This window comes from Arvicola amphibius, chromosome 13, assembly GCF_903992535.2.
Source record: "Arvicola amphibius chromosome 13, mArvAmp1.2, whole genome shotgun sequence".
Taxonomy (NCBI): domain Eukaryota; kingdom Metazoa; phylum Chordata; class Mammalia; order Rodentia; family Cricetidae; genus Arvicola; species Arvicola amphibius.
The window spans coordinates 3,258,698-3,286,683 of NC_052059.1; the positions used below are offsets into that span (position 1 = coordinate 3,258,698).

A 27,986-nucleotide genomic window follows, 5' to 3' on the forward strand; every position below is an offset into this window, starting at 1 on the left:
ACTCAAAAACGACCTGGTGGTCACATCTTGGGATCACAACTCCAGTGCTGTTAAGAATCACTGAGAAGAAAGGAACTGCCTGCAAGTAGAGGAGGGGAAAAAGACAGAAATGACACCTGCGCCCATTATAGTGAAACTGCAGAACTCCAGAAAGAAAAGCCAGGCCATTCACAAATAACAAATCACTGGTTGAGTAACAGGAGAACCACCATGAGAATTCCAAATCCTGACAATCCATCCTTTTGAAACAAAGATATCTAAGGAGATCAGAAAGGGAGGTTACCACGGACAGGTGTGTGAATGGAACTCTAAGAGTCGATGCTCCCAGGAAGGAAAGCATCTAGAAACCTCTATGTGCAAGGAGCACAGAGCTCAGCGGCCCTATCCAGCAAGAACAGGAAGAAACTGCAGAAATCTACTCAAGTTAGGGGAAACAGCCAAATGAAAAGACGGATCAGACGACACCAAAACATCAGCGGAAGTATCTGGCAGGAGGCGGTAGGTTACAGTCCAGTCTGATGTCCTGTGTTTTCATTGCATCATCTTTATGTCCACGTAAAACATGACTGTGTCTTTTTCACGTCAGCCAGCTTTAAGGCCCAAATTGCTCAGTTACAAAGAAATGATATATAAACTCAAATATCAAATTTTCATATCCCCAGAACTGCAACCTATTGCTGCTAAGGTCAAATCTCCCATATTAAATCTACAAGAGCTAGTTCCAGGACAGGCTCTAAAAAAGCTGCAGAGAAACCCTGACTCGAAAAACCAAAAAAAAAAAAAAAAAAAACACCACCAACAACAACAACCCAGGAACTAACTTAAAAGAGCCTTAAAATGCTAGGCATGTTAATTCACTCAGCAAACATTCATCAAGGGTTTGCTATGTTCCGGGCACTATCCTAGACCCGGAAATAACAGGGTGAGAAGGAAAAACTGAAAGTTTCATACTCCTGACTTCTAAGTCTTCCTTTGAAGTTGATAATAAATCACCGTTATAAAAATATTTCTCCAAAAGTCTTCAGGCAAAACTAAGTGACCTGACCATGGCCATACTGGGTTTATTAGCACTCCACAGCGTGCATTAAAGACAGCCTAGTTGGGCTGTGGTATTTGTGTTTTAGTGTATGCACAAGTGACAGTTTAACACACGAAATTAATTCCGTGCAAGTGAAGAATCCCACACTAACTCCAAACGCTGCAGTCTATAATTTCCATACCACAGCAAAACTGCAACACCACTGTAAGCTCTTGAGCCTGCTCCCAACGCTGGCGAGTCAAATGGATGGTTGGTCCTTGTTTTTATTCCACAAGTGGCATGCTCAGAGTACCATGTTTAAGCAATGTATCAATCATCCACTTCTTGAAAAGTATCCCCTCCAAAACATTTCTACTGACTCAAACAGAAAAAGGATATTCCCCTGGTAAAAACTAATCTCTCTCCACTGAAACGAGCGTTTTGCTGGGGGCTTTTTGATTTAAAAACGAAAGCGACAATTGGAGTAAGTGGGTGGAGAAGTTGGCATTTTCGTTTCTTAATGGAACCATTTGGCTCACCTTGGCCACATGAAAGTGGTTAACAAGGGTTAACAACCAAATCTGCGTCACAGAGGGCCAGAGGACTATGATGGAGTAATGCCTCAGCACAAATGTTAGCCATTAAAGGCAGAGAACCGCAACCACATATATTCAAGAGTCCACGGGGAGAGCTCTCCTTTATGTGTGTGTGTATATGTGTGTCTCTGTGTCTGTGTCTCTGTGTGTGTCTCTGTGTGTCTCTGTGTATCTCTGTGTGTGTCTGTGTGTGTGTCTCTGTGTGTCTGTGTGTGTCTGTGTGTGTATGTGTGTGTGTCTGTGTGTGTATGTGTGTCTCTGTGTCTGTGTCTCTGTGTGTGTCTCTGTGTGTGTGTCTGTGTGTGTGTCTGTGTGTCTGTGTGTGTGTCTGTGTGTGTATGTGTGTGTGTCTGTGTGTGTATGTGTGTCTCTGTGTCTGTGTCTCTGTGTGTGTCTCTGTGTGTGTGTCTGTGTGTGTGTCTGTGTGTCTGTGTGTGTGTCTGTGTGTGTATGTGTGTGTGTCTGTGTGTGTATGTGTGTCTCTGTGTCTGTGTCTCTGTGTGTGTCTCTGTGTGTGTCTGTGTCTGTGTGTGTCTCTGTGTGTGTCTGTGTATCTCTGTGTGTGTGTGTATGTCTCTGTGTGTCTGTGTGTGTCTCTGTGTTGTAAGTCTAATCCAGGCTAGCCTTGAACTCATTACACGAGCATAATCAAGGACAACCTTGAAAACCTGATTCCCCCCACCTCTGGAGTGCCAGTATTGTAGGCACCTGCCAGCACAACCGGCTTATTGGCGGCTAGAAACAGAACCCAGGATGAACACTCCACCAAGTTTACACCTCCTGGCCATCAAATGCACCAAAACACAGGAGAAAGGCAGCCAGGAAGACTCCAACCTCCTGAGGCCCTCCTCCTCACCCAGGCAAGAGGCCACCAACACTGGGAATACTTGCCAACCCTTGGAGAAAGGACTCCGAAGGACTATGTCACAGGGCTGTGGGGGCCTCTTTGTTTACTGTTAGCATCTTCTTTTAGAGAGGAAAGTGCAGTTCTCAAAAATACTCATTTATTCTCTGCAGCAAGCAAGGCAATTACAAAAGATTGGTAAAAAGAGGCCGGGAGCATCAAGCCAGCAAAACACAAGGTCCCTATAAAGTCAGTCTCCGTGGTCCTCGGACATATCCCCAGGCTGGTTTTACAAAATAAAACCAACATGCAAAAATTAGGTTTTGTCTTTCCTATCTAGAGTTCATCTACTCATTTTTCCAAATGAAATAAACTATTAAGCATTCCTTTTCCTTTTTTTTTAGCCATTCTGTTACTGGGATTATAATAAAGTTAAGGCTGACCTTGAGTTAACTATACAGCCAAGGCTGGCCTGTAACTTATGAGCCTCCTGCTTCTGCCTCCAGAATGCTGGGGTTACATATGTGGCCCCCACACCTTAACCTTTTCAATATTACTTTTAATCTTATCTTCATTTTAAAATATTTTTCCCTTGGATAATTCCTTTAATGAAAAAGAAGACCAAAAATAATCCAAAACAATGAACCCAATATCAATGCCCAGAAAGAGAATATCAATGCAGAAAAGTACATTATAAACAGGTGTCGATACATGCACACCTATCTATTATCTGGCACTTGGGGAGGCTGAAACAGGAGAATCTCCAGTTGGACCAGCCAGGGACACACTGCTGTATCCTACCTCAAAAGGAAGTGGGGGTGGGAGGGTGATGCTTGTAGTGCATCTAACTTCAGGAGGATCCCCAACATACAGAACTCATACATCTAACAGCGAACCCCGAATCAGAGGAGCACACCAGAGTTCTGCATTCACCCGGAGGAGGTGGTTACCTCATTGATGACCAAGTATTTCTAGCTTCCTGTGGGCTTGGCAGACATCTGCTCGCTATCTACACCACCAACTCCCCCAGTAGGCCAGTCACTGCCCAATAATGCTTCTATTTATTTTACCCAGAAGCAGAGCTATTAGCCAGACATACTAAAAACACAAACCTTTCGTTGTGCTTGGAGTAGGTCCAATATTAGTGTCTTGCTGCAGACCGATGCAGCAGGAATATAAAGTGAGCCGTCTGGATGCCATACCCACAGAAGACACGCATTGGCAGGGACCCACCCACCTGAAAAGCTGAGGAGAAGGCCCCAGCGAGAACAGTGGGGCTGAGCAAAGACAGCGGGGATATGAGAAGAGCCCCACCTCATCCTTAAAAAGACCAAACCAATTTTTAGGGCAACTCCCCACTAGAGCTTCCAGAACCCAAAAGGCTTTTTTCTTTCTTTCTCCATTCCTTGTTCAAATGGAAAAAGGAAAGCGAGAAGACAACGCTGGGGTAATATTCTGAAGTGGGCTTGGCAAGTCCCCACGTGCGAAGCACATTAACATGGCATGGGTCGAGGTTAGGCTCAGAAATCGCTGCCTGCTGAAAGGAGAGGATGGAGGTCTCAGGGGTACCCAAGGTCAGGGGCCAGAGCTAAAGGAGTCTAACGCGGGAAACTAGCAAGGAGGAACGCTGGAACAAAAATAAATGAAACAGCCCGAGGCCACCGAACTCCGGAGAGGGGGGGGGAGGGGTATGAGAGGCTGAGCACTGTAAACTGTTCCAGATGAGAGGCAGTCACTCGCTCTCCCACATCTCCACCAGCAAGCAAGTCTCAAAACCTCGTTTCTTTGTGAACCCTACCTCCCTCTTTTTTTAGACTACAAAATCCCCACCAGCAGCTGGTCTCCAGGTCCCATCAATGAAACGCGTATTCCCCCCACGACTCCGAAGTATAAAACACTCACTCAGAGGGGTCCAGATGGATCACACGGCTAAAGTTTCCCGAACTTAAAATCGTAAAAATCACAACCAGAAGTTCTAAAATGCCTCACGCACAAAAAAAAAAAAGAAAAAAATATATACATATTCTGTGCTTTCAAAAAGAAAAAAACTTTCCCCTCGATAAGGCATGCAGCAGAGAGAAACAAGATCTAACTTAAGAGGGTGTGTTCCTCTTTGTCACCCACCGGGAAGCTCTCGCCGCGCGTGGGCGAGCTGCGGGGACCCGGCGGCACGGCGGCACCCGCGCCTCGGCGGCCGGGGAACCGACCTCCAGGGCCGAGATTGCAGCCCTAGGTCCGGAAGAGGCGTCGGGGTCGCTGTCACCCGGCAGGGTGGGAAAGGAGGAAGCGGGGGAAGGGCGCCCGCGGAGTGGAGGCCGGGGAGGTTGGGCGGGGAGGTTGGGGGGGGGGGGTCCACAAGCTCAGAGCCCCGCAGCCCAGGTCCGCGGAGGTGAGCGCCACGGGTGCCCAGGGGAGCTCCGGCTCCGGCTATTGTTGCGGGGCCCTGCGGCCGCCGGCTACGGGCGGGACCGTCCCCGCGGACCCCGCAGCCAGCTGGGCCCGCACCCGGGGCCGCGGCCGCAGGGACTCGCACAAGTTGCCGCCGCGGCCGGGTCCACCCCGGCGGCCGCCCTCCAGCCGCGGTCATTGTTCGCCGCGCGTCTCCTACCTCGGCGGTTCCGGCGGCTCCGGGTCCGGACTGCGTGCTGCGAGCTGCAGGGCTGGCGAGGGCGCGGCGGCGGCGGCGAGCGAGGGGTCCCCGCGGGCGGCGGGCGCGCGAACTAGGCAGGCGGCGGCCGGCCGAGGTCCGAGCCATCAAAGGTGGCGCGGGGCGGAGGGGAGGGCGGAGCAGGCGGGGTGGGTGGGGAGCGCGCTCCGGGTCGCCGCGGCCGCCTCGACGCCCGGCCGGAGCGCCACTCGCACGGAGAGGAGCGGCGCAGAGCGGGCGGCGGCCGCGTCCCCGCCCCGCGCCTTCTTCGCCCCGCTCCCCGCTCTCCGCAGCTGCTGCGCCCGCGCCCGGACCAGCCGTCTCCGAGGCTGGCGAGCGGGAAGTGCGGGGCACCACCGCCCCTCCCTGGGCCTGGGCCGGGCCCTCGGCAGGGGGAGCCTGGGCACAGCCTGGGGACAGCGGAGAACCACAGCCCCCTCCAGCGTCCGAGCCGTGACCTGCGCCGGCGCGCCCGGCCCCGCCCCGCTCCGCTCGCTCCGCCCGGGAGGCAGGTGCGCAGAGAGGTGGCCGGCAGGCAAGGCCGCGCCGCCCAGCCCAGAAACGGTACCTTACTTGTGTTTGCCGCCGGAGCCGCTCTCTGAGCTGCGCCACCGAGCCGAGCGCGGGAAGAAGAGCCACCGCCGAGAGGCGAGCGCTGGTCCCTGGTTAGTGGAATGCCGAGGGCCGCAGACGGGCGCGCCCGAGAAGCCAGCAGCAGATGGCGGGAGATCCGTGGCACCGATTCCTCAGGTCGCTTTGGGAAGCCTGGCTAGGGCTGCGACGTCGCGTGGAAAACGTTGTGCAGAGACACCTTCCCCGCCCACCCCCCTTCGGGCTACTCGCGCAGGCTTCCGGCACCACCCTAAGCTGCACCGGAGTCTATGCCAGAGGCGCAGGTGCCACCTCAGATGCTGCCTAGGCCCAGAGTCCGCCAGAGCGAATCCCACGATAGTGATCACCCCCATCATCCTTAGGTCAGGGGACAGCAAAGCGCCCCACGAGGGTGGCCTGCTAGGTGTTTGGTCCTCTTCTTGTTTCCCAGAACTTGGTGATAAAGAGGGAAAAATCAGGACAGAGAAGGCCCTGGACTCTAGGTGACTTTCGGTCCCTGCCCCCACCCACCAGGTGTCTTTTTTAAAAAATTGTTTTGTTTTGTTTTGTGTTTTGTTTTTCCTTTTATCCCCCTTCCCAGCTTCTGCTCTCTGTCCACCACTGGGAAAGGTCTTGGGCCATTGAACATATGAAACAGGAAAACCCCGTTCTGCTGGATCCAGAAACTGGTGTGTCCCCACCTCTAGCGCCAGTCTGGCTCTGAATCTGGTCACTTAGCGCCCTGGAGCAATTCACTGACCTCAAGCCCAAAGGACACACTGTAAAGGAGAAGCTTAACCAATGGGAACTGCCCCTGTGGGAAGGGAGGCTTGAGATGAAAAAGCTCGGTTACCCAGAGAGGGGCACCTTTAAGTCGCTTCATCATGGGGCTAGAAAGCCGCCTGCTGAGGATCAGGGCTCTTTCTTTCATGATGCACACTCGAAGTTCCCCTAGCTCGGGAAAACCAGGAAGACCTTGGGCAGTTTGCTGAAAAGAAAATGGGTGTGTCGGAAGCCGGCTCTGTGGCCGGACTGTGTGTGGTTTTACAAGTACGGATGAGCTATTTTCAGCCAACCATTTTCTTAAGGGTAGTGGTTGGACCACCAAGAGCAGCAGCAGCCACTCACTTTTAAGGAATTACTCTCCATCCCTCTCCAGAAAGAGGCTCTTTATGTGTCCAGGCTGGTCCATATGACTGTGCCCCTCAGGCATTACAGTCTCAACCACTAGGCGCAGTGAAGGAATGAAATTAACTTCTTGGTAATCGGCCACGGTCCTACCAAGCCCTCACATCTAGTTACCGTACCTGGAGAGCCACTGTGTTAGGGCCAGACCTCAGATTCACGGAGTCTCCTCACAGAAACAAGGTAGCAAGGCCCGGACTGATTGCTGAGCCTCTGACATGGCATCTGTATTTTTAAAGTTACTGCAGGTGATTCCCAGCGTGGGGCCCAGTTAGCTAAGAACCCTTATAGCTGAGGTGGAAATCACCTGGGAGTCTTGTTCCAGTGCAGATTCTGGATCTCCCTGGTTCTAACACATTCCAGGTGGCATGCTTTGGTTGATCCAGGGGCAGCTGTAATGTGCTGTGTCTCATGAATAAAAGCAAAATGGTAGGTATTATAAAAAGGCAAACAATAGCATCTTCTCAGTCATCCTTATTGAAGATCAACATTTTCTTCTTTCCTTCCTTCCTTCCTTCCTTCCCTTCTTCCTTCCTTCCTTCCTTCCTTCCTTCCTTCCAATTTGGGTTTTCAAGACAGGATTTCTCTTTGTAGCCCTGGCTCTCCTGGAACTTGCTCCATAGACCACACTGGTTTCAAACCTGGAGATCCACCTGCCTCTGCCTCCTGAGTGCTGGGATTAAAGGCCTGTGTTACCATGGCCCAGCAAAGAGCAACATTTTCTACATGCAGTTTTTGGCTCAACTGTTTTGCATTTCTGGCATAAGAATGGTTTGGTTTTGCTTTTAGAGCTATTTGTTGGGTGTGTGAACGTTGGGTGTGTACATGCTGAGTGGTGTGTGCACGTGGAGTATGTGCATGCTGGGTGGTGTGTGCACGTGGGGTGTGTGCATGCTGGGTGGTTGGGTGGTATGTACACGTGGAGTATGTGCATGCTGGGTGGTGTGTGCATGTGGGGTGTGTGCATGCTGGGTGGTATGTGCACGTGGGGTATGTGCATGATGGGTGTGTGCATGCGTGCACTGTGCATCTATGTGGAGGTCAGAGGGCAACTTCTGGGAGTTGTTTCTCCTTCCATGAAGTGGGTTTCAGGGACCGAGCTCTTGTCTTCAGGATTGTTAACAAGCACCCTGACCCGCCGAGTCATCTCATGGACTCCTGTCATGCTGTTTTGTTATCTCAAAATTAATAACTAAGAAAGTAACTTTTGCTGGAGGCAGGAGGAGAACCAGAAGACTGAGTAGGAGCTGATACAAAGAGGATGAGTGTGGAAAGGAAGAGCAGGGGAATTGGGAAGAAATGAACAGGCTGGCCCAGAGGACCTGCATGGTGTAGAACGCACACTTTAGGTTGTCTCCATTCCTTTAGCCACCGGAAACTAAGGTGTTCCTTGTCACAGTGACTAACTGCTGCCTCACTTTCAGAATATAAATATTTACGGCTCCTCAAACTGTAGGTAGAGCTATTTAGTCACCTATTACTGACCCTTTTATTAAATTTATTTTTTTAATTTTTAACTATTTACTGTGTACACAGTGTTCTGCCTGAAGAGGACACCAGATCTCATTGCAGATGTTTGTGAGCCATCATGTGATTGCTGGGAATTGAACTCGGGACCTCTGGAAGAGCAGCCAGTACTCTTAACCTCTGAGGCATCTCTCCAACCCCTAATTTTACCTTTTAAAAAGTGGTTCATACCTATAGTTCTGTGACAGACTTTTCTGGGGAGACACAAAACACAGGTCCTCTCTTCCGAGAAAGAGAACGGACCAAAGTGATAGCTGCACCAAGACACAGCTTGGCGAGCGAGTGAGATTTTGCTACTGATCACAGTATGGGTGAGGAGCAGGGGTGGCTTAAAGCAGCTACGTGATCGAGAGCACACCCAGCACAGATGACAGCTGATGAGAGCTGCCACCCCGGAGCTTTCTGCAGGACTGGCAGGACTGATGGGAGAAGCAAGGGGCCGGTAGTCTCCTCTCGGCTTCGCAGACCTCAAGTGCCTCCCCCTCTCCCTGCTGGAGGGAATGTTTCAGCTCAGAGAAAACTCCTGACCAACAGATGGCAAGTTCAAGACTAGCCTGAATTTCATAGTGACACCATGTCTCAAAAAAAAACAAAAATAACAAAAACAAAACCTCCACACGAACAGGATGTTTTGTTTGTGAAAAGCACATAACTGTTCTTGCAGATGACGGTAACCAGCACCCATATGATGGCTCACTGTCGCCTGTAACTACAGCCCTTCTGCACATACACATATACATATATCTTTTAAAAACAAAAAACAGGTGGATATGTGTTGACCGAGGTTTTCTGTCCTGCCCAGTCCTGCAGCTGTTAAGTCCTAAAGAATCACACAGAGGTCTACATTAGTTATAAACTGATTGGCCCATTGGATCAGGCTTCTGATTAACTAAATCTTATATCTTACACTAACCCATAATTCTTGTCTGAGTTAGCCATGTGACTTGGTACCTTGTTTGGTGAGGCAGTCACATTTTCCTTCCTCTCAGGCTGGGTCACGACTGCCGACTGAAACTTCCTCTTCCCAGAATTCTCGTTGCCATGCCTCTACTTCCTGCCTGGCTACTGGCCAATCAGTACTTTATTAAAAATAATACAAGTGACAGGATAAAAGATCATTGTCCCACAGGAGGTATGGTGGTGTGTACCTTTAATCCTAGCACTAGCCAGGTAGAAGCAAGCGGATCTCTGTGTGTTTGAGGGTAGCCTGGTCACTATAGTGAATTTCAAATCAGTCAGGCCTACATAGTGAGACCCTGTCTCTCTCTTTCACACACACAAACCCACACAATTATGGAATAATCCCGTGTTCACATGGTAAAATGTAGTGCAGAATAGTGCCAAGCTACAACTCCCTATCTGTACCCAGTATCATTTCTCGGAGGTAGTTTTCCCGTCCATTTTTAGACATCTGAAATGTTCTGGCATTATACAAAGGGGAGGGGCACTGAACAGTTGGCTCAGCAGTTAAGAACACTTGCTGCTCTTGCAGAAGATCAAGGTTCAGTTCCCAGCATGCATGTTGGCTCATGACTACCCATAACTCGAGTTCCAGGGGACCCAACACCTTCTGACCTGTGCAAGCCACAGGAATGTATGTAATACACATGCAAGCAAAACAATCAGAGTCAGATATTTTTAAAAATGCTTGTGCACAAATCTTTACTGTGAAGAGCTCATGTGTTACTTTGAAGACAAACTTCTCCCATAGTTAGCACCTACTCCCTGGCAAACATCACTGTTCTTTGGTTGGGAATCTCTGGGTTTGGGACCATGACGTTTCCTGGACCTGCATTTTTTGCAAGGTCAGTACCTGAGGAGCCTGCAGCCAGGCCCTCGGCAAGAAAGAGGCTCTGCTGAAGCCCCTGTGGACGAGAGTTCTGGTTTACTCATGGTCTATACATCCTACAGATGTCCTGGCCTTCAGGTCACAGTGACTCAGTGCTGTGGCAAAGAGAAAATTGAAGAGGTCACGTGTGTGGTTAGGTTACAGCATATGCGACTTCCTAGTTAGGGCCACCGTTACTGTGCTGAAACACCACGACCAAAAGCAGGGTGTGGAGGAAATGGTTTATGTGGCTTCCACTCTCACAGCACTGTTCACCACTGAAGGAAGTCAGGACAGGAACTCAAACAGGGCAGGAACCTGGAGGCAGGAGCTGATGCAGAGGCCACAGAGGGGTACTGCTTACTGACTTGCTCATTATGGCTTGTTCAGCCTGCTTTCTTATAGAACCAGCACCATCAGCCCAGGGATGGTACCACCTACAATGGGCTGGGCCCTCCCAGATCAATGGCTAATTAAGAAGATGCCCTGCAGGTTTGCCTACAGCCTGACCTTATGGAGGATCTTCTCAGTCAAGGCTCTTTCCTTTCAGAAGACTCCGGCTTGTGTCAAGCTGACATAAACAGCCAGTTTAATGATGTCCATTGTGTCTGTTCCCTATTGCTGTGATGTATACAAGAAGCAACTTCAGGGGGAAAGGCGTTGGCTCGAAGTTTATGGGCATACAGTCCATTACAGAGGGGAAAGCAGGGTGGCTGGTGACTCCATGGTGGCAGGAAGGTAGAGCTGAGACTTAAGTTTATTTCTTGACAGAAGAAGCAGCAGACAGCTGATTGGAAGTTGAACCTACCTGTCAAAACTCAGGGTCCATCCACATGACCAACTCTCCTCAGCAAAGCTTCATCTCCTAAAGGCTTCAAACCCTCCCCAAACAGCTCACCATCTGGGAGCCAAGCATTCAAACATGTGACTCTATCAGGGTCACTTGACATCCAAACTAAAACCACCATCTTGTTTGCATTCTTTTTCTAGTGACTTGCCCTTACCCGCTCTCTGGCTTCCCTTTTAGCATGATGTCAAGGTGGGAGCTGTTTATCCAGAGTTCATAGACAACAGAGGGGGCTTTTCCTGACAAGAGCTCCTAAAGAATTCAGAACTTAGTCCAACAGCCTATGAGTTGTGGAGCCTTGTCATAATTCATGTGAATGGACCAAAGGGGGGAACATCCCAGGCGAGCCTTGAAATAATTGCAGAACCAGTGGACCCAACTAAGCAATCCCTGTGTTCTTGACCCTTGAAATCTGTGAGATGAGACATGTCGTTATGGGCCTCTGTATTTGGGGGTGACTTGCTTTGCAATACTTAGCTGTCATATCGTAATGTGGTAGAAACAAGAGTGTTTAGTGTTCAAGGTCATATTATCTGGAAGAATATGAGTCTCTCTGTCTAAATGGCAGCACATCTTGGGTGTTGGAACTGAATTTGATTTCAGCAGCTCACCCTACAAATTCTGCCCCTTTGGGGGGCCCTCCTGTAGGCCCATATTTCTACATGGTACGGAGTCCAGAATCCCAGGCCACAGTTTACACCTGCCACACACGAGGTGGTCACCTAGTCTGTCGCCATTCCTAACAAAGTGTCAGGATGTTGTTCTGCTCCTTCTCTGTAATTTGGAGGATGCCTGAAAAGAGATGCTAATTCGGCCTACATAACAGAGCTAGCATACAGAGCAGGAAGATAGGGAGACGGGACAAAATGGGCATTGAAAGGTGTGGTCAAAGGTGTGCACGTGACCAAAGACATTCGCCTGGTTACCTAGGAAACAGAATGCTAATGAATTTCCCCCTCAGTTCATGTTTTTGGTATATAAGGCTGGAGAATAAACGGAGGAATTTTCAGAATGTGAACTCAGGATTTCATGAGGGATCACTGAGAATCTCCCTCCCGATAAAACCATGTGAGTTGTGTCTTTAATCCCATGACTCCCCACTGGTCTGGAGAAATAATTTAGGGTCCGGGCTGGCACCGGACCCCGACACCCTCCTGTCTGTGGCATTGGAGTTAGCAACTCCTTAATCGACCTAATGAAGCTAAGCTGCCGAGAGAGCGACTGGCATGCTGTGGACCCCTGGGGCTGGAGAGCTTCAGGGCTGCTAGGCAGTGTCTGGAGGTGAGACCTCGGATCTTCTGCAGGGAGAATTTCAGACTTGAGAAGAGGAAGCCACAGCAGTGACAGACCTGGGAAGAGGGGTGGGAGAGCAGAAACTGGGGATCAAAGGAATGCCTGTGGGACTTCTCCGTTAGTCACACTCCAGTGAGTGTCCAGTCATGTGTCCGTCCACTCTGCAGATCTCAAACTTGTCCGCCCTAGTGAACATTCCACCACTGCTCCGCTCTTTGAAGCTGGGCCAGCTGTCACTCTGTCAGTCAATAAAGGATAGTAGAGTCGGTGCCATGAGACCTTTATGACCAACTCAGAAAGACCATGTGGCTTCTTCTTTTTGTTGTTGTTTGGTTTTGTTTTTCGAGACAGGGTTTCTCTGTAGCTTTGGAGCCTGTCCTGGAACTAGCTCTTGTAGACCAGGCTGGTCTCAAACTCACAGAGATCCGCCTGCCTCTGCCTCCGAAGTGCTGGGATTAAAGGTGTGCGCCACCACCGCCTGGTTGACCATGTGGCTTCTAACTTGTTCTCAGTACAGACTTTCTCTAGGAGACGCTCCACGTCACAAGTCCAAACTCTCCCAAGACTGCCATGCTCAAGCTATCTGAAGGTATGCTAGGCACAGTCCTAGGAGCCTAGAATTCATCCCAGCTCGTGTGGCAGGGTGTGAGGGAGGCAGGTGTCTCAGAGTAGCTTCACCCTACTGTCCCCAGGCTCTCCCACCGTAGAGCAGAGAAGCATCCCAGTCACACCCTGTCCAAATTCTTGTTCCCAATGTCTTAGTCACCTTGCTGATGCTCTGATAAGACACCATGACCAAGGCTACTCAGAGAAGAGTCTAATGGGGGCTCATGAATTGTGAGGGTTAGAGCCAGGACCTTGATGGCAGAGAGGGTGACAACAGGCAGGCAGGCCCTGGAACAGTGACTGAGAGCTCACATCTTGATCCACACACATGGGTCAAAGAGCACTAACTGAGCATGGCATGAGCTTCAGAAACCTCAAAGCCCACTCAAGGCCACACCTCAAATCCTTCCCAAACAGTTCCACCAACTCAGGACTGAGCATTCCAATACATGTGGTCGGTCCTGTCAGGTCTGTTCTCATTCGATCTCCCACATGGCACTTAACATCTGGATGAGGTGGGTGTTTTATGTCACTAAGCTCTGCATGGTTTGTTATGAGACAGTAGGTGACAGGAATGTCCACAAACAGAGATGGCATGGCAAATGTTTTTTTTTTAAAAAAAAGATTTGTTACTTCTGTGTGTGTGTATGAGGGTGTATCTACACCTTGGCGTGCAGAGGTCAGATGGGAGAGGTGTCGGACCTCTCAGAGCTGAAGCTGTGCACAGCCAAGAGAGGCAGTTCCCAGGATACCTAGTTTGCTGTGTGAATGCTGGGATCCACGCCTGGCCCTCATGACTGAGAAAACACTTCTAAGCACTGAGCAGTCTCCACATACCCATGGCAATCTTCTAAATCTCGCCATTCTAAAAATTAAAATTAAAAAAAAAAAGGCTGGGGAACAATTTCCTTAGCGTTTTAAAAAAAAAAGTCCCCGGGCAGGCAAACTGTAAATCTCAGCAGCCACCCAGAGGAGATAGACGAGGAGGAGAAGAGAGAGAGAAACCATGTCCTATGTGAGGAGGGGGCATCAGAGGCAGTGAGAGAGCCCAAAGCCCGGCACAAACACACGGAAGCTCTGGCCACGTGTCTGAAGGAAGGAGACACCCAGAAGAAATGGTAACACTTACGGTTTTCCGAGTCCAGCCCCAGAAATGCAGAACTTCACAGCAGCTCCATGGTGACGACAGTGCTTGTCGCTGCCGTAAGAGAAAACAGCGTCATCGTCTTACAATTGTCCGGTCATCTTTCTTTGTAGTTATTTCCTTATTTTACATTTTTTTTTTAAATTTTTTTTTTAACATTTATTTATTTATTATGTATACAATATTCTGTCTGTATGCTTGAAGGCCAGAAGAGGGCACCAGACGTCATTACAGATGGTTGTGAGCCACCATGTGGTTGCTGGGAATTGAACTCAGGACCTTTGGAAGAGCAGGCAGTGCTCTTAACCGCTGAGCCATCTCTCCAGCCCCTACATTTTATTTTTTGAGACAAGTTCTCACTCAGTATGTAGACAGGCTGGCCTAGAACTCACAGGGAGAGCCACCTGCCTCTGCCTCCCGAGCACACAGCCACACTCAGCTCCGTTCACCTCCTCTGTGAACCGCCTTTGCGTCCCTCGTCTTGCCGTCCAGTGGGTCACTGGTCCTTCGCTTTCTCTCACATGGTATCTTTGAGGTGTTGAGACCCCAGCCCTTGAGATCCTCTGGCTTTGGTTTATGTCACATCATCTAGAAAGCTCCCACTCTTTCTTGTGTCATGGTTTTCTGATATTTGCTTTTATGGTTTCATGGTTTTACTTGAGAAAGCCCTCCTTACTCAAGTCATTTGAAAAACATCCTTTCCAATTCTACAGTTTTTAATCTTATATTTTATCATTGAGCTATACGGCATTTATTTTGACATGAGAAATAAGATGTGGAGCCAACTTTTGTCTTTTTCCCCCATAGCTCTATAGACACCATCTGAATATCCCATCACATCCATGATTCTTTAAGATGCCAACTTTAGGCAGGAGGGTGGCTCAGTGGGTAAAGGGGCTAACTGCCAAGTCTACCAACCCGAATTCAATCCTTGGGCCCACATGGGGAAAGGAAAGAACCAAACAAGGAAATACCAAATATCCTTTGTTGAATATGAATTTAGTTTAAATTTATATTGGATTTGTTAGGGAACTTTTATTTCTATGACATAATCCAGTTAACTAATTTACCATTAACTCGAACCCCTTTTTCTGCTGCTTTTTATAACACCGGGTCTCTTAAGAGAATCCTTAATTACCCACTCATCATCAAAAGCAGTTTTTGGGCTTTCTAGCCCAGGCTCCAAGAAGATTTCAGCAACACCTGTGCCACAGGCCATGTGGCAGGGGCAGGGGACTCAACGGACCGGATGTCAGCCAAGGTTGCATCTCACCTGGGCAGCACAGTAGAGCTGACCCAGCTGGCGGAGGTGTGGGGGAGCCAGGCCCAATGTGAACAGGGGAGAAAAGGTACCAAGTCACATGACTAAACACAGATAAAAATGATGGGCTCCTTGAAGTTGTAAGAGCCAGATAGTAATAAGCCTGAGAAATAGGCCAAATAATTTATAACTAATATAAGTCTCTGTGTGTTTATTTGTGACTGAATGGCTGCAGGACTGGGTGGGCCAGAAAATTCCATCTACAAATGAATTCCAGTCTCAATAATTCTACTCCAGTTTAGTTAGAATCTCTTTCAAGTTGTAACTGTTAACTTCAACTCCTGGAACTTCTTCCTTTTTATTCAGAACTATTAAAGTAGGCTTAGCTTTTATGGCTTTAGTGGAAATTAACTCACTTGACTGAAACATCACCCTATGAAATTGGAGCTATATTATAATACCTGTTTTATAGAGGAAGACTCAGACACAGAGAGGCTAAGTAGCTTACCAGCAGTCACACAGCTATTTAGACACAGGATTCCAACATGGGAGTTGAGTTTCAGAGGCCATTCTCTTAGGCTAGGTCTTCAGAAATCTCAGACAGATGGGAAAAGTCCTGGAATAGAAAGCAGAATGGGATAAAAAGATACAGTTTAAGTGTGGCTCTCACCTCTCCTCAAAGATGGTTATGGAGATCCAGAACTGGTCATACTGCAGAAAAAAAGTGGGCGTGGGGTACCCAGCTCCATCTGAGAAATCTGCAGTAGAACTTCCTCCTCCTCTTAAAGCTCAGGGGAAATCACAGAAGAGGGAACAGAAAGATTGTAAGAGCCAGAGGACCCTAGGCATGACGGGGAAGGGCACAAGCCCTTCACAGTGTGGTTAACCTGAACAATACCAGCATAAAGCTGACCTGGCAATGTGGACAGGGAAGTTCCACATGGTCACACCCCTAAATGAAGAGCTATAGGCGGCCCATGCCTGCAGGGAAGGAAGAGTCAGTCCAGGGATGAGTTTCCACACAGACTGTCCAGTCCAGAGTGGACAGCCCTGAACACATACATACATGCAAGTTAAGTGGACTTGGTAGGTTATATGTATACCTGTGCATATGTACGAACATATATGTGTAAGAATAGTTAAGAAATCATGGATTTAGGAGGGAGGGACAGGGAGGAGATGGAGGGGGAGAAGAAGGACGGATTGTGCATGTACCATGCTTGTGCAGGAGGTCCTCAAAAGATAACTTTTTAAAGAGCAAGAACTTTGGATTATTTTCGTTTTCAACTTCACTGTCCCTACTTGAGCCCTAACAAATTTAGGAGGACCACAGACTGCACTTGTCTGGAGTCTGGACCCCATCGTGTCCTTAAGGAGAGGGTACACCATGCCTGAGAGCTGTCTTCTTGACAGCTTTCACATGATCTCACCGCTGTGGAATGGTAACAAGTTTCAGAGAAGCAAAGAGCAGAACAGGGGTTTCTAGAGTCTGTGGACAGGGGCAGTGAGGACCAGGAGGGACAGGGAGGCTGGCCAGTCCTGTGACATGCTAATTCACAGTACAATGGCTGTGGCAAATTGTAATATACTGTTTTTTTAAGGTAGAAGAAGAGTTTTGAATGTTTCACCATGAAGAAATAGCAAAAGCTTGAGGTAATAGAGTGTCACTCAAATTGGGACAGATTTTCTCTCTCTCTCTCTCTCTCTCTCTCTCTCTCTCTCTCTCTCTCTTTCTCTCTCTCTCTCATGTGTATATGTGTGTGTGTAGAGCACATGCTATCCTATAAACATACACAGTTTTGTTTATGTCCGCTGAGTTTGTTCATGCATGGAATATGGCATATCCACTTAGACAGCTAAAACACTTTTTAAAGTATTGACAAAGATGTAACCAGGCCTACACCAAAAAAAGCCTGTCTCAAAACACACACACACACATGCATACACAGACACTCACTCACACACACGCATTCACATACACTCTCACACACACACATATACATATAACACATCACAGAAACACTCATACACACACACCACACACACAGACACTCACACACACACACGCGGGTGCATGCACACACACAATTACTTATTTGAGCCTTCAGAGATGGCTTCCTGGTTAAGAGGGCTTACTCTTCCAGAGGACCCACATTCGATTCCTGGTACCCACAGGCAGCTCACAACTGCCTATAACTCTAGTTCTGGGGGATCCAGTGTCCTCTTCTGGCCTTTGAGAGTATCAAGCATGTTTGCGGTGCACAGACAAACATACACATATATAACTTGAAAATTTGTAAAAATTGTTTATTGATGGACATTTAAAACGTTGCTAGTATACCAGACGCTCCTCTGACCAGCCCCACCCCCACCCATGTAATTTTGCACACGCAGACGTGTAATTGTAAGATAAATTCTTAGACGCAAAACTGTAGGGTCAAAATGCTGTGCTTTTTAATTTTGGTAGATTTAACTTAATGAGAAATCCCTGTCATGTGCGGTCAGGCATGCATCAGGCAAGGACCCTCCTCCCCGTGGACTCACCACACACAGAACTGTCATATTTCCCTTTTCTTGCCAATATAACATTTAAAAATGATTCCTCAGTTTATCTCAGGTCTCTTCTCCCCCGTTTCCCCTCTAGGACGTCCGCTCCTCCCCCTGTGTTTAGCATCCTAGGGTATATGGTATATGGTTCACCTTCTATAAACAGACACCAATAGGTTAGCCATCCCCCTAAGGTCCAAACACAGGCGTGGACAGGCAGGCAGACGATGGACACCCCCTCTCCTGGGTAGAATAAACTCACATTGGGGCTGGAGAGAGGGTTGGCTGCTAAGCATTGACGTCTGGGCTCAACACATGACAGACACACATGCACAGGTACCCACAAGCACAGCTCACACAGATGAGCATGTAAATACACAGAGAGACTCACATGGTCCACATGCCCTTGGGGGTCATTTTACCACCTTCATTCTGCTCATGTTCGCTGAATGCCTACAATCTACAAAGTTATCCTGCGGATGAAAGAGCAAGGGGACTAGGGATGTACAGCTACGTGATTGCGGAAGTCTTTCCAATCCCTACACATTCCGTTTTTATGAGTATTGATGGGCAATTATAACATCGTTAGCTGTAATTAAATTCTCATTTTGTCCTTTTCAAAATTTTCTTACTTTAAGCTACACCAATAAGAACTAATTATCTAAAACATTCCTTGGAACTATTCCTGTACATATGGACCTTTAATACTTTGGACATCTTGCACATTTATTTTTGATTTTGTGTATGTGTCTGTGCACACATTTGTGTCTGAATGTGTGCCCCACAGTGAAAGGGAGGAGTTCAGAGGACAGCTTTCCTTCTGCCAGATAGGTCTGGGAGATTGAACTCAGGTCACCAGGCTTGGCACTAAGTGCTTTTAATGGATGAGTCATCCCAAAAGCCCCTGGGCATTGCTTTTCTACAATCTAAAGGTGGTGTCTGGTGTCCCAGCAAAGTTTTTTTTTTTTTTTGGTTTTTCGAGACAGGGTTTCTCTGCAGCTTTTTTAGAGCCTGTCCTGGAACTAGCTCTTGTAGACCAGGCTGGTCTCGAACTCACAGAGATCTGCCTGCCTCTGCCTCCCGAGTGCTGGGATTAAAGGCGTGCGCCACCACCGCCCGGCTGCAAAGTTTTTTTTTTTGTGACTAGAGAATTCCATGTCTCTAATTCTCTGTTTAGTTTGTCTTCTTCCCATGTAAATCTGAAGCCTTGAGAAAGATGCTCTAGTGGCATCTGGTTGGTCCAAAGGCTTCTTACCTGGACCAATATGATCAATTTTCTCTGTTTTTAAAACAGCTGCAGGGCTGGAGAGTTGGTCAGCAGTTCAAGAACAATTGCTGCTCTTTCAGAGGGCCCAGCTCAGTTCCCAGAACCTGGTGGTCCATAACCATAACCGTAACCGTAACCGTGATTCCGGCAGATCTGATGTTTTGTTTCTTCTAGTGTCTTTGGGCACCAGGCACTCACATGGTGCACAGATACACATGCAGGCAAAACACTCACACACAAAAACAATTTTTAAAAACCAACAATGCAAAACCTAAAATAAAATTTCCAAAAAGGTTCTTTTTGTCAGCCATTCTTCCATCATGGTAATTTTCATCATTCCACTAAGATACCCCTTCCTTAGCTCCCATTCCCATCTCACAGAGGTCTCACTGGTCCCATCCCCCACATCACGGAGGTCTCACTGGCCCCTGCCCCCCATGTCATGGAGGTCCCACTGGCCCCTGCCCCCCATGTCACGGAGGTCCCACGGGCGATCTAAATGAGACTGGCTGCTGATTGTACCTTCCTGTTTCTCAGTTCTGTGAGTTAGTCATCACAGCAGATTTGCAGTATAATTAACTCCCGGCTTTGATTTTTTTTTTTTTATGGCAGAATTAAGAGTGAATTTTTTCCATGGTAGAACCACACTCTATATTTATTTCTTCTTTAAATAAATGTTTCCAAATTCAGGAATGCAAGATCTATCACTTAATTTCTATCCCAAACCCTGTTCCAAAGCCAAGAAGAAACTCAGCCGCAGCCGCTGGTGGCTTGGTTCTCTGATCTCCCGCAGTCCGGATCCCAAGCAGCACAAAGTGTGCAGAGACTGTGTTACTCAGACGTTGTGTTGTGTGGCGAAGACCCCAGACAAACATTCAAAAGAAGGGAAGAGCTGAACTGGGGTCATGGCTTCAGTCTGTGGCCGTCGGGTCCCCTTGCTTTCAGGCTGTGGTGAGCCATAAATGTGGAAGGACACAGAAGAGAAAAGGTGCCCACTCCAGGGTGCAGTGATCTTTTGTTTGTGTTTTATCAAATAAAGCTTGGCTGAAGATCACAGTGCAGAGCTGAACCCCTAGAGGCCAGGTGGTGCTGGCTCAGCCTTTAGTCCCAGTACTTGGGAGTCCCAGGCCTTTAATCCCAGCACGAGGGAGGTGGAGACCGGAAGGATATGGCTGGGCAGAGAGAGGAATATAGGAGGGAGCAGACAAGAGTGTGCTGCAGTCTGAGGACATGACTGTCCCTTCCATCTGAGTATCAGTAGAGGTAAAAGATCTCTCTAGTGGCCTGCGCTGTGCCTCTCTGATCTTCAGCATTAACCCCTACATCTGATGCTGGGATTTTATTATAAGGACCAACTAGAGTTCATGCTACATCATGGCCCCCAGGAAACAAAGAGGAGAAACAGGAGCCGCTATAATGGTTCAACCGAGAAAGATGCTTGTTGTCAAGACAGACAACCTGAGCTTGATCCCGGAACCCACAGGGTGGGAGAGAACCGACTCCCAAAGGTTGTTTTCTGACCTCCCTATGCCCAGCACAGTGCTAGCACATGCACACACATGCACGCACGCGCGCGCGTGCGCGCGCACACACACACACACACACACACACACACACACACGCACACACACCCTCGCGCGCGCGCACACCAAATAAATAATGTGTAACCTAAAATTTAGACAGTGGGCCGGGCGGTGGTGGCGCACGCCTTTAATCCCAGCACTTGGGAGGCAGAGGCAGGCGGATCTCTGAGTTCGAGGCCAGCCTGGTCTACAAGAGCTAGCTCCAGGACAGGCTCTAGAAACTACAGGGAAACCCTGTCTCGAAAAACAAAACAAAACAAAAAATTTAGACAGTGGAAATGAGAAGTGATGCTTAAATGAATTGAGCCACTGATGAGGTCAGCGCCCTCTTGATCTGCACCCTAACGCACACGCCTCAAGCTGTGCCGGACAGACCTCCTGTCTCTCCAGTCAAGCTGACCGGCAAGGTCAACCATCACAGAGACCCTGTCCACACCACCGCCCAGCTATGTGTTGGAGAGTGCAACCGTCCCCTGATTGCTACGCTCTGCTTCTGCAGGACGAGTCCCTGCTGCTTGCTGGACCACAGACCCATCTTTCCTTTCGGTGTCAACAAAACCTCTTCTTGTTCTCTTCTTTGGAGGCGCTGCCTCTGCTTCTGTTTCAGCTGTAGAACGCTGAACGTAGGCTCTGAGCTTCTGAAAACCTGATGTTGCAGGGAAGGAAGGGAGGGAGGGAGGGAGGGAGAGAGAAAGGGAGGGAGGGAGGGAGGGAGGGAGGGAGGGAGAGAAAGAAGAAAGAAAGGAAGGAAGGAAGGAAGGAAGGAAGGAAGGAAGGAAGGAAGGAAGGAAGGAAGGCAGACAGACAAAAGTCCACCATCTATTTTTTTATTTCCAGACACACATTCAAGTGGAGAGTATCTAGAAGATCCTGGACTAGGAGGTGACAGCATCCAGAAAGAGAGAGATCAGCTCTGGACAAGTGCTTGACAAGCAGGTATATCTACCTGGGGGGAGAGGGCAATGGCAACCTTCTGGACAGAAGCTATGTTATGAATAGACAGGTAAAAGTTGTGAGCTTATCTGACAGCAGAAAATATGGGCCCAGAAAGCTCGAGTTCATGGGTGCTCTAGGCTCAAGTATGTGTGGATGGAGCACATGCTAGCCAAGCCCTAGGAGCTCTGAGAACATCTGAGTTTTTGACACTACATTTTTCCAGAAAGTCAAAAAAGTGATACCACTGAGCTTGGAGAGACTTTTCTTTTCTGTCCAGTTGAAGTTTCGGGGTGCCTTTTAATATAGAACCATACTCTGAACTAGAAGCTGGGCCTGAGACCCATGGAACCCATTTGGTTGGTATCTGTGCCTCAAACTCGGAAGTGGCTGTCAGCAACGGCTTCCTGCATATGGACTGGGAAACTGGGGTCTCTCGTTTGCCACATGAAGAAAGTTGAGAAGTTCAGAGGGAAGCAGAGGGCAGGACAGAAAGGCTGCTCAGCTCCCTGGGCTGCTGAAACAAAATGCTGAAGATTGGCTTTGAGAGCAGTGGCTGAACCCCTCTCAGGTTGGAGGTCAAGATGTCAGAGGGGCTGCTCCCTCTGCAGGCTCACAGAGCTGATCAGTTCTGTGCTGTTGGCAGTTCCTGGGGTCTGAGGTGATCCCTGGTGCCCATCTGTTTACAGACACAGCTCTCCAGCTCTGCCTTCGGGTTTGCGTGTGCCCTTCCCTCCTTTGGCTGTCTGTATCCTCCTACAAGGCCACTAGCCATGCTGAACCAGGCCTGTGTACCTGAGTGTGGCTCCATTTCAACTTCACTAAATCTGTGAAGAATTTACAGATAGTCTTCAAATCATGATGAGGTAACATCACCATAAACTGATGAGACTTATTTGTAACTGGTGGTCATAAATCAAGACTATCATAGATAAAATATAGCATGCAGCTTATCAATACTATATATCATAGCCAGGCATAGCGAGTACATATCTGTAATCCCAGCACTCAGGAGGCAGAGACAGGAAGATCTCTATGAGTTTGAGGCCAGCCTTCCACATAGTGAGTTCCAGGTCTGTCAGAACTACACAGTGAGATCCTGTTCCAAATAACAATAATAAATCCCACAGCACACTGTAGAGTGCCAGTCCAACCTTCCACCTATGGCTGCATGCATCCAGGGATAACTACAAATGTTGTCCAGTGCACTTATAGATGGTAGTGTCATGTCACAAATGTCAAAAAGTTTGATACCTGACCATCACTGGGTTACCATACCCAGTGTCCTGAGAAACAATTATACCACACATGCTATATGGAAAAAGTACCACTCCAAGTCAGAATCACATTTTCTATAGACGGTATCAGTTCACACCAGCACTCAGTCAGAATCACACTTTCTATAGACAGTATCAGTTCACACCACCACTCAGTCAGAATCACATTTTCTACAGACAGTATCACTTCACACCATCACTCAAAGTCAGAATCATACTTTCTACAGACAGCATCACTTCACACCACCACTCAGTCAGAATCATACTTTCTACAGACAGCATCACTTCACACCACCACTCAGTCAGAATCACACTTTCTACAGACAGTATCACTTCACACTACCACTCAAAGTCAGAATCACATTTTCTACAGACAGTATCACTTCACACCATCACTCAAAGTCAGATTCACACTTTCTACAGACAGCATCACTTCACACCACCACTCAGTCAGAATCACACTTTCTACAGACAGTATCACTTCACACTACCACTCAAAGTCAGAATCACATTTTCTACAGACAGTATCACTTCACACCATCACTCAAAGTCAGATTCACACTTTCTACAGACAGCATCACTTCACACCACCACTCAGTCAGAATCACACTTTCTACAGACAGTATCACTTCACACTACCACTCAAAGTCAGAATCACATTTTCTACAGACAGTATCACTTCACACCATCACTCAAAGTCAGATTCACACTTTCTACAGACAGCATCACTTCACACCACCACTCAGTCAGATTCACACTTTCTACAGACAGCATCACTTCACACCACCACTCAGTCAGAATCACACTTTCTACAGACAGTATCACTTCACACCACCACTCTCTCTGCTGCTGTTGTTCCTTTCTCATTAGTGGTAAGAAAATTCAAGGTTAATAAAGCATTATGCAATCTTAAAAAAAGACAGCATTTCCCAAATATCATATAAAATGGTGTTTGATGAAAAAAATAACAACAAAAGTAGAAATCACTGCATTTTAAATCTATTTTTTAAATGGAATATATGCCCTCTTCTGGCCCCCACAGTCACCTCCAAACATGTGGCACACACACAAACACAGAAGAGGAAATGAGGCCTAAGGAGACTTTACAAGTTAAAACAGTAAGCCTGGGACCAGGAAGATGGCTCAGTCAATAAAAGTCCTTGCCACACAAGCATGACAGCTGGAGTCTGGACCCTAGCACTCACACAAGCTGGGTCCAGCAATGTGCACCTGAAATTCCAGCACTGGGAAATAGGATGTAGGAAGAAGAGGATGCTAGAGCTAGCCAGCCAGTCTGGCTGAACTGGCAAGGCCAGGTTCTGTGAGAGATTTTGCTGAAAGAAACAAGGATGGTTCAATGGTAAAGGTGCCCGATGTCCTGCATCCAATCTCCAGGCCCCCGTGGTAGAGGAAGAGAAACCACTCATGAAAGCTGTTCTGTGAGAAGGCTGATTGTGGTGGTTCATGCCTTTAATCCTGACATTTGGAAGGCAGAGGCAGATGGGCCTCTTGAGAATTCAAGGTCTCAGAGATTTCTAGGTCAGCCAGAATTACACAGTGAAAGCCTGTCTCCACAAAAGGAAAAAATAAAGTTATTGAGGAAGACACTGATGTAGACCTCTGGCTTACACACACACACACACACACTATGTACACACATGTACACACACATTTACATACACTCATACACACATACACACTTACATACACACACACACACACTTACATACACACATGCGCGCGCACACACACACACCAGCGAGCCAAGATTGGAAACAGTTCTTTCTCCCATTTCACCAGAAGACCCATAACTAAATTTTGGCAGTCACATTCAGTAGTCACACACAGAATTGATACTTTACTGCAGACTGTCTACCTCTGAAATTATCTAAGCTTTCAGCCATCTTCAAAGGACCTTCTGTGAACCAGAGCTCCAGCCACAAAGGTGATTCCTGTACCTTGACCTCAGCCTGTCAAAACGCACAAGCTCAATCATTATCTTTAGGAGCACGCGTTGACCACAGTCTATCAGGATCCCACACAGCAAGTCACATGAAAGAAAACAAGATGCTCCCTATTCCCCAGTCCTGTGTTTCCATGCATTCTTGCTTTGTTTTTAATGTTTAATTTACTTTTATGTGTACGAGTGTTTGCCTGAATGTGTGTATGTGCATCCCATGTGTGCCTTGTATCCACAAAAGCCAGCAGAGAGTGCCAGATCCCCTGAAGTGGAGTTCAGGTGGTTGTGAGCTGCCATGTGGATACTGGGCACCACTGGGTCCTCTTTAAGAGCAACAAGTGCTCCTAACTGCCAAGCCCTTTTAATTTTTAAATTACTTTTTATTTATTTATCTACCTTTCTAGTTACTTTTGTTACATTTAGAGGCTTCAAAACAATGTGTGGGAATGGGTTCTCTCCTCCTTCTTCCAGGTAAGTTCTGGGAACTGAACTTAGGCAGTTGCGCTTGCGACAGACATTGTACGTTCTGAATCACCTTGCCAACACGCCATGTATTTTCGGCAAGACTATATTTCCTCTGTTTGTGCGAGTTTAATTTTTGTTCTCTCATTTGTTCTGATTTATTTTTTTGAAATAAACAATTTTTAGTTTTAAAAAAGTATTGCACAACAAATGGCATGGGAAAGAAAGGAATGGAGCTGCTCTAAATTTTAAGAGAAATGATATCTAGCAGAAGGCTATGTGTGCATAATTTGAGGAGATTCAAGTAAAACAAACCTAGAGTGACAGCCAGTAGGTTCTGATTGTGGATTGCAGATGATGGTTTCAAGAATCAAGTGATTCAGAGCTGGAGGAGTGGTTCATCAGTTAGAGTGCACTGCTCTTCCTTCCTTTCCTTTCTTCCTTCACTCCCTCCCTTTTTCCTTCCTCCCTCCCTCCCTCCCTCCCACTCTCCTTCCCTCCCTCTCTCCAAGAGGTCTTCTCATGTCACTTCCCATGAGAAGTGAGCAGAGCACTTTCCTGATGCTACAATATTAAACACAGCGAAGGAAGATGAGAAAAGTGTCCCCAAGATTGTAGGGTGTGCTCCTGGGTCTGGTAGCGACAACATGAAAAGGGAAAGACTTCCAGACCAGAGAGCCACCAGGGTCAAATGAATGTGCCTCATAAATGTTCCAGGTCCTTCTTAATCCCAAATGGGGAATGCAGATTAGCCTTTGAAAGAGCTGCTGAGCTTTAGAACAGGTAGTGAGGGTAGGGTTCTCAAGGATGGTGGGATTAGTAAGAAACGCCTCCCCGCCTCCCCGCTCACCTCCCTCCCTGCTGCTCTGATAAAATACTCCAGAGCAAACTATTAAGGGAGAGGAGGCTCAGCAGCAGGAGGCCGGCCTATTATACTTCCTCTGTGCTCAGGGAGTGGGGCTGGGCTGTAAGACCTTCAGACCCACCCAGGGTGGCTCACTTCTGCCACTGATGTCCCCTATCTCTCCCAAGCAGTGCAGCCAGCTGGGGATGAGGTGATTAACATGTAAGTCTGTGAGGGACATTTCCTATGTAAGCAGCAGTGGCTTCCCGGGAGTTGGCTCCCGGACTGGAATACCCACACAGGGGCTGGTGCTTCAGTGTTAGTCTCTGTCCACGGAAGAGTTTGGGGAGCTTGTGAGGCTTTACCTGACTGGATGAGGTTCCTAAGCCAACTGTGGACAGTCACCACAACTACACGTCTTTAACAACACCTGAGTGGATGAGGTTCCTAAGCCAACTGTGGACAGTCACCACAACTACACGTCTTTAACAACACCTGAGTGGATGAGGTTCCTAAGCCAACTGTGGACAGTCACCACAATGACACGTCTTCAACAGCACTCACTTGGCTGACTGGGTACGGCAGCACAGCCTGACCTGGGTGACACAGAACTATCCACTTCCGACAGAGCAGAAGTACCCACCGTTGAGGGGAAGAGGGTCCAGACTCCATGTGTACCCCCATTTACCCGGCATGGTAGAGGTGAGCTGTACTCCAGTAGTCAAGCCATAAGTGCTGTCCTCGCACGCTGGGTCTTCTGGTCAGTGCTGACCTCACATGATCTCAAAGTACGACCCCTTCTGCCCACCAGCACTACCACTGGGTCTCCTATAACTAAGGCTGTTCTTGGACTTGGCCCCCCCCCCCCCCCGCCCCGGTCACCTTCTCCCAGAGGACCCAAGCTGGGTTCCAAGCACCCACGTCAAGCGGCTCACAACAGCCTGTAAGTCCATTAGAGGGGAGGTAACACCCTCTGGCCTCTGCAGGCACCAGGCCCACACACATACACATTAACAACAATAAGCACACAAATATTTCTCAATAAACGAATGAAACGTGAGGAACTTTTGTCAAAGGTATTTTTGTCAAGGTGCTTATTTCTTTTTAAAGAAACAGGCGCATTTGTTGTGACTTAGGTTCCTCTTCGCTGATTTTTGACATAAGCCGCAAATGTTGGTAATAACATTGCATGGTACGGCAGTGGAACTCGTTCAAGGCAAAGATGTAATTATTGATGAATCGTGTGAATCGTGGCATAATTCTCCCAGCGTGTTCGCAGAGCAGACTCTAGACGGTTATCAGCATCAAACCATGACAACTACCTACACTTTGGAGGTGCTGAAAAGGGAAACCGCCCCCCTGAAGTTGAGAATTTATTTTCATCAAATTAAAATACATGAAGTATTAAGTTCTCTCATTTCTTTCAGCCTCTACTCCCACTTCAGAGGCAGTAGAATATTTTAACATTCCCCGTGAATGTTTAAGTTGGAGGGGAAGTGTGTTAGTTAATATGTACTTACGGTAAAGGAATGGATGTCACTTTAAAAATAAAATTAGACTCTAAAAAGACTCAGGCACTGGAAGGGCTGACACACGCCTTTGATCCCAGCACTTGGGAGGCTGAGGCAGGTGGATCTCTGTGAGTTTAAGATCGCTCTTGTCTGCATATTAAATTCCAACCCAGCCCAAGCTATATAGTTAGACTCCGCCTTATGAAATAAAATTT

At 47.9% G+C, this 27,986-nt stretch overlaps 1 protein-coding gene across 1 annotated transcript in view; it reads right to left on the minus strand.

Annotated features, from left to right (window-relative positions):
- Farp1 (FERM, ARH/RhoGEF and pleckstrin domain protein 1) overlaps window positions 1-5,196 on the minus strand; it is a 223,976-nt gene extending 218,780 nt beyond the window's left edge. Inside the window, exon 1 of the mRNA XM_038310311.1 lies at window positions 5,067-5,196. The gene's annotated coding sequence lies outside the window, so the exon portion shown is untranslated. The remainder of the gene's footprint in view (window positions 1-5,066) is intronic.
- Between the last annotated feature and the right edge of the window lie 22,790 nt (window positions 5,197-27,986).